The sequence below is a fragment of the Calliopsis andreniformis genome, unplaced genomic scaffold, assembly GCF_051401765.1.
Source record: "Calliopsis andreniformis isolate RMS-2024a unplaced genomic scaffold, iyCalAndr_principal scaffold0004, whole genome shotgun sequence".
Classification (NCBI taxonomy): Eukaryota; Metazoa; Arthropoda; class Insecta; order Hymenoptera; family Andrenidae; genus Calliopsis; species Calliopsis andreniformis.
The window spans coordinates 21449442-21457245 of record NW_027480424.1 but is presented as its reverse complement, the minus strand read 5'-3'; positions in this window follow the sequence as shown (position 1 = coordinate 21457245).

Sequence of the window (7804 nt, the reverse complement as noted above, 5' to 3'; positions counted from 1 at the left end):
AGTTTTTCCATCGTATAAAACGAATAATTGCAGCCAGTATGAAACTTATGGACATTTCTACTTTCCGAGCAACATAGGCTTCACCCTAGGGCGTCGCTCCAACAGATTGAATAGTTAGGGCCTTGGAAGTCAACGCCCGAACCATAAAATGCAAAAAGAATACAACAGTGTTTCCATCATATATCAGGAATAGTTGCAACCAGTTTCATAGTGATGGCCAATTCTACGTTCCGGGCAACCTAGGTTTCACTACAGGGCGTTGCTCCTCCAGACCGAATAGTTACGGCCTAAGAAGTCAACGCCAGAAGCATAAAATACAATATAAATACAACAGTTCTTCCATCGTATAAAACGAATAATTGCAACCAGTTTGAAAGTGATGGCCAATTCTACCTTCCAGGCAACCTAGGCTTCACTCTACGGCGTTGTTCCACTAGATCGTATAGTTAGTGCCTTAGAAGTCAACGCCAGAAGCATAAAATACAATATAAATACAACAGTTTTTCCATCGTATAAAACGAATAACTGCAACCAGTATGAAACTTATGGTTATTTCTACTTTGCGAGCAACCTAGGCTTCACCCTAGGGCGTTGCTCCAACAGATTGAATAATTAGGACCTTAGAAGTCAACGACCGGACCATAAAATGCAAAAAAAATATAACAGTGTTTCCGTCATATAACAGGAATAATTGCAACCAGTTTGAAAGAGATGGCCAATTCTACGTTCCGGGCAACCTAGGCTTCGCTCTAGGGCGTTGCTCCACCAGATCGAGTAGATAGTGCCTTGGAAGTCAACGACAGAAGCATAAAATACGATATAAATACAACAGTTTTTCCACCGTATAAAACGAATAATTGCAACCAGTATGAAACTTATGGTCATTTCAACTTTCCGAGCAACCTAGGCTTCACCCTACGGCGTTGCTCCAACGGACTGAATAGTTAGGGCCTTAGAAGTCAACGCCCGAACCATAAAATGCAAAAAAAATACAGCAGTGTTTCCATCATATAAGAGGTATAATTGCAACCAGTTTGAAATTGATGGCCAATTCTACGTTCCGGGCAACCTAGGCATCACTCTATTGCGTTGCTCCACCAGATCGAATAGTTAGTGCCTTAGAAGTCAACGCCAGAAGCATAAAATACAATATAAATACAACAGTTTTTCCATCGTATAAAACGAATAATTGCAGCCAGTATGAAACTTATGGACATTTCTACTTTCCGAGCAACATAGGCTTCACCCTAGGGCGTCGCTCCAACAGATTGAATAGTTAGGGCCTTAGAAGTCAACGCCCGAAGCATAAAATACAATATAAATACAAGAGTTTTTCCATCGTATAAAACGAATAATTGCAACCAGTGTGAAACTTATGCTCATTTCTACTTTCCGAGCAAGCTAGGCTTCACCCTAGGGCGTTGGCCCAACAGATTGAATAGTTAGGGCCTTAGAAGTCAACGCCCGAAGCATAAAATGCAATAACAATACAACAGTGTTTCCATCATATATCAGGAATAGTTGCAACCAGTTTCATAGTGATGGCCAATTCTACGTTCCGGGCAACCTAGGTTTCACTACAGGGCGTTGCTCCTCCAGACCGAATAGTTACGGCCTAAGAAGTCAACGCCAGAAGCATAAAATACGATATAAATGCAACAGCTTTTCCATCGTATAAAACGAATAATTGCAACCAGTATGAAACTTATGGTCATTTCTACTTTCCGAGCAAGCTGGGCTTCACCCTAGGGCGTTGCTCCAACAGATTGAATAGTTAGGGCCTTAGAAGTCAACGCCCGAAGCATAAAATACAATATAAATACAATAGTTTTTCCATCGTATAAAACGAATAATTGCAACCAGTGTGAAACTTATGCTCATTTCTACTTTCCGAGCAAGCTAGGCTTCACCCTAGGGCGTTGGCCCAACAGATTGAATAGTTAGGGCCTTAGAAGTCAACGCCCGAAGCATAAAATGCAATAACAATACAACAGTGTTTCCACCATATATCAGGAATAATTGCAACCAGTTTGAAAGTGATGGCCAATTCTACGTTCCGGGCAACCTAGGTTTCACTCCAGGGCGTTGCTCCACCAGATCGAATAGTTAGTGCCTTAGAAGGCAACGCCAGAAGCATAAAATACAATATAAATACAACAGTTTTTCCATCGTGTAAAACGAATAATTGCAACCAGTATGAAACTTATGGTCATTTCTACTTTCCGAGCAACCTAGGCTTCACCCTAGGGCGTTGCTCCAACAGATTGAATAGTTAGGACCTTAGAAGTCAACGCCCGAACCATAAAATGCAAGAAAAATACAACAGTGTTTCCATCATATAACAGGAATAGTTGCAACCAGTTTGAAAGTGATGGCCAATTCTACGTTCCGGGCAACCTTGGCTTCGCTCTAGGGCGTTGCTCCACCAGATCGAATAGTTAGTGCCTTAGAAGGCAACGCCAGAAGCATAAAATACAATATAAATACAACAGTTTTTCCATCGTGTAAAACGAATAATTGCAACCAGTATGAAACTTATGGTCATTTCTACTTTCCGAGCAACCTAGGCTTCACCCTAGGGCGTTGCTCCAACAGATTGAATAGTTAGGGCCTTAGAAGTCAACGCCCGAAGCATAAAATGCAATAAAAATACAACAGTGTATCCATCATATAACAGGAATAATTGCAACCAGTTTGAAAGCGATGTCCAATTCTACGTTCCGGTCTACCTAGTCTTCACTCTAGGGCGTTGCTCCACCAGATCGAATAGTTAGTGCCCTAGAAGTCAACGCCAGAAGCATAAAATACAATATAAATACAACAGTTTTTCCATCGTATAAAACGAATAACTGCAACCAGTATGAAACTTATGGTTATTTCTACTTTGCGAGCAACCTAGGCTTCACCCTACGGCGTTGCTCCAACGGACTGAATAGTTAGGGCCTTAGAAGTCAAGGCCCGAACCATAAAATGCAAGAAAAATACAACAGTGTTTCCATCATATAACAGGAATAGTTGCAACCAGTTTGAAAGTGATGGCCAATTCTACGTTCCGGGCAACCTTGGCTTCGCTCTAGGGCGTTGCTCCACCAGACCGAATAGATAGTGCCTTAGAGGTCAACGCCAGAAGCATAAAATACGATATAAATACAACAGTTTTTCCATCGTATAAAACGAATAATTGCAACCAGTATGAAACTTATGGTCATTTCTACTTTCCGAGCAACCTAGGCTTCACCCTAGGGCGTTGCTCCAACAGATTGAATAGTTAGGACCTTAGAAGTCAACGCCCGAACCATAAAATGCAAGAAAAATACAACAGTGTTTCCATCATATAACAGGAATAGTTGCAACCAGTTTGAAAGTGATGGCCAATTCTACGTTCCGGGCAACCTAGGCTTCGCTCTAGGGCGTTGCTCCACCAGATCGAATAGATAGTGCCTTAGAGGTCAACGCCAGAAGCATAAAATACGATATAAATACAACAGCTTTTCCATCGTATAAAACGAATAATTGCAACCAGTATGAAACTTATGGTTATTTCTACTTTCCCAGCAAGCTAGGCTTCACCCTAGGGCGTTGCTCCATCAGATTGAATAGTTAGGGCCTTAGAAGTCAACGCCCGAAGCATAAAATGCAATAAAAATACAACAGTGTATCCATCATATAACAGGAATAATTGCAACCAGTTTGAAAGCGATGGCCAATTCTACGTTCCGGTCAACCTAGGCTTCACTCTAGGGCGTTGCTCCACCAGATCGAATAGCTAGTGCCTTAGAAGTCAACGCCAGAAGCATAAAATACAATATAAATACAACAGTTTTTCCATCGTATAAAACGAATAACTGCAACCAGTATGAAACTTATGGTCATTTCTACTTTCCGAGCAACCTAGGCTTCACCCTAGGGCGTTGCTCCAACAGATTGAATAGTTAGGACCTTAGAAGTCAACGCCCGAACCATAAAATGCAAAAAAAATACAACAGTGTTTCCATCATATAACAGGAATAATTGCAACCAGTTTGAAAGCGATGGCCAATTCTACGTTCCGGGCAACCTAGGCTTCACTCTAGGGCGTCGCTCCACCAGATCGAATAGCTAGTGCCTTAGAAGTCAACGCCAGAAGCATAAAATACAATATAAATACAACAGTTTTTCCATCGTATAAAACGAATAACTGCAACCAGTATGAAACTTATGGTCATTTCTACTTTCCGAGCAACCTAGGCTTCACCCTAGGGCGTTGCTCCAACAGATTGAATAGTTAGGACCTTAGAAGTCAACGCCCGAACCATAAAATGCAAAAAAAATACAACAGTGTTTCCATCATATAAGAGGTATAATTGCAACCAGTTTGAAATTGATGGCCAATTCTACGTTCCGGGCAACCTAGGCATCACTCTATTGCGTTGCTCCACCAGATCGAATAGTTAATGCCTTAGAAGTCAACGCCAGAAGCATAAAATACAATATAAATACAACAGTTTTTCCATCGTATAAAACGAATAATTGCAGCCAGTATGAAACTTATGGACATTTCTACTTTCCGAGCAACATAGGCTTCACCCTAGGGCGTCGCTCCAACAGATTGAATAGTTAGGGCCTTGGAAGTCAACGCCCGAACCATAAAATGCAAAAAGAATACAACAGTGTTTCCATCATATATCAGGAATAGTTGCAACCAGTTTCATAGTGATGGCCAATTCTACGTTCCGGGCAACCTAGGTTTCACTACAGGGCGTTGCTCCTCCAGACCGAATAGTTACGGCCTAAGAAGTCAACGCCAGAAGCATAAAATACAATATAAATACAACAGTTCTTCCATCGTATAAAACGAATAATTGCAACCAGTTTGAAAGTGATGGCCAATTCTACCTTCCAGGCAACCTAGGCTTCACTCTACGGCGTTGTTCCACTAGATCGTATAGTTAGTGCCTTAGAAGTCAACGCCAGAAGCATAAAATACAATATAAATACAACAGCTTTTCCATCGTATAAAACGAATAATTGCAACCAGTATGAAACTTATGGTCATTTCTACTTTCCGAGCAACCTGTGCTTCACCCTAGGGCGTTGCTTCAACAGATTGAATAGTTAGGGTCTTAGAAGTCAACGCCCGAACCATAATATGCAAAAAAAATACAACAGTGTTTCCATCATATAACAGGAATAATTGCAACCAGTTTGAAAGTGATGGCCAATTCTACGTTCCGGGCAACCTAGGTTTCACTAGAGGGCGTTGCTCCACCAGACCGAATAGTTACGGCCCAGGAAGTCAACGCCAGAAGCATAAAATACGATATAAATACAACAGCTTTTCCACCGTATAAAACGAATAATTGCAACCAGTATGAAACTTATGGTCATTTCTACTTTCCGAGCAAGCTAGGCTTCACCCTAGGGCGTTGCTCCAACAGATTGAATGGTTAGGACCTTAGAAGTCAACGCCCGAAGCATAAAATGCAATAAAACTACAACAGTGTTTCCATCATATATCAGGAATAATTGCAACCAGTTTGACAGTGATGACCAATTCTACGTTCCGGGCAACCTAGGTTTCACTCCAGGGCGTTGCTCCACCTGACCGAATAGTTACGGCCTAAGAAGTCAACGCCAGAAGCATAAAATACGATATAAATACAACAGCTTTTCCAACGTATAAAACGAATAATTGCAACCAGTATGAAACTTATGGTTATTTCTACTTTCCGAGCAAGCTAGGGTTCACCCTAGGGCGTTGCTCCATCAGATTGAATAGTTAGGGCCGTAGAAGTCAACGCCCGAAGCATAAAATGCAATAAAAATACAACAGTGTATCCATCATATAACAGGAATAATTGCAACCAGTTTGAAAGCGATGGCCAATTCTACGTCCCGGTCAACCTAGGCTTCACACTAGGGCGTTGCTCCACCAGATCGAATAGCTAGTGCCTTAGAAGTCAACGCCAGAAGCATAAAATACAATATAAATACAACAGTTTTTCCATCGTATAAAACGAATAACTGCAACCAGTATGAAACTTATGGTCATTTCTACTTTCCGAGCAACCTAGGCTTCACCCTAGGGCGTTGCTCCAACAGATTGAATAGTTAGGACCTTAGAAGTCAACGCCCGAACCATAAAATGCAAAAAAAATACAACAGTGTTTCCATCATATAACAGGAATAATTGCAACCAGTTTGAAAGTGATGGCCAATTCTACGTTCCGGGCAACCTAGGCTTCGCTCTAGGGCGTTGCTCCACCAGATCGAATAGATAGTGCCCTAGAAGTCAACGCCAGAAGCATAAAATACGATACAAGTACAACAGTCTTTCCATCGTATAAAACGAATAATTGCAACCAGTATGAAACTTATGGTCATTTCAACTTTCCGAGCAACCTAGGCTTCACCCTACGGCGTTGCTCCAACGGACTGAATAGTTAGGGCCTTAGAAGTCAACGCCCGAACCATAAAATGCAAAAAAAATACAGCAGTGTTTCCATCATATAAGAGGTATAATTGCAACCAGTTTGAAATTGATGGCCAATTCTACGTTCCGGGCAACCTAGGCATCACTCTATTGCGTTGCTCCACCAGATCGAATAGTTAGTGCCTTAGAAGTCAACGCCAGAAGCATAAAATACAATATAAATACAACAGTTTTTCCATCGTATAAAACGAATAATTGCAGCCAGTATGAAACTTATGGACATTTCTACTTTCCGAGCAACATAGGCTTCGCCCTAGGGCGTCGCTCCAACAGATTGAATAGTTAGGGCCTTAGAAGTCAACGCCCGAACCATAAAATGCAAAAAGAATACAACAGTGTTTCCATCATATATCAGGAATAGTTGCAACCAGTTTCATAGTGATGGCCAATTCTACGTTCCGGGCAACCTAGGTTTCACTACAGGGCGTTGCTCCTCCAGACCGAATAGTTACGGCCTAAGAAGTCAACGCCAGAAGCATAAAATACGATATAAATGCAACAGCTTTTCCATCGTATAAAACGAATAATTGCAACCAGTATGAAACTTATTGTCATTTCTACTTTCCGAGCAAGCTGGGCTTCACCCTATGGCGTTGCTCCAACAGATTGAATAGTTAGGGCCTTAGAAGTCAACGCCCGAAGCATAAAATACAATATAAATACAAGAGTTTTTCCATCGTATAAAACGAATAATTGCAACAAGTGTGAAACTTATGCTCATTTCTACTTTCCGAGCAAGCTAGGCTTCACCCTAGGGCGTTGGCCCAACAGATTGAATAGTTAGGGCCTTAGAAGTCAACGCCCGAAGCATAAAATGCAATAACAATACAACAGTGTTTCTATCATATAACAGGAATAGTTGCAACCAGTTTGAAAGAGATGGCCAATTCTACGTTCCGGGCAACATTGGCTTCGCTCTAGGGCGTTGCTCCACCAGATCGAATAGATAGTGCCTTAGAGGTCAACGCCAGAAGCATAAAATACGATATAAATACAACAGTTTTTCCATCGTATAAAACGAATAATTGCAACCAGTATGAAACTTATGGTCATTTCTACTTTCCGAGCAACCTAGGCTTCACCCTAGGGCGTTGCTCCAACAGATTGAATAGTTAGGACCTTAGAAGTCAACGCCCGAACCATAAAATGCAAGAAAAATACAACAGTGTTTCCATCATATAACAGGAATAGTTGCAACCAGTTTGAAAGTGATGGCCAATTCTACGTTCCGGGCAACCTAGGCTTCGCTCTAGGGCGTTGCTCCACCAGATCGAATAGATAGTGCCTTAGAGGTCAACGCCAGAAGCATAAAATACGATATAAATACAACAG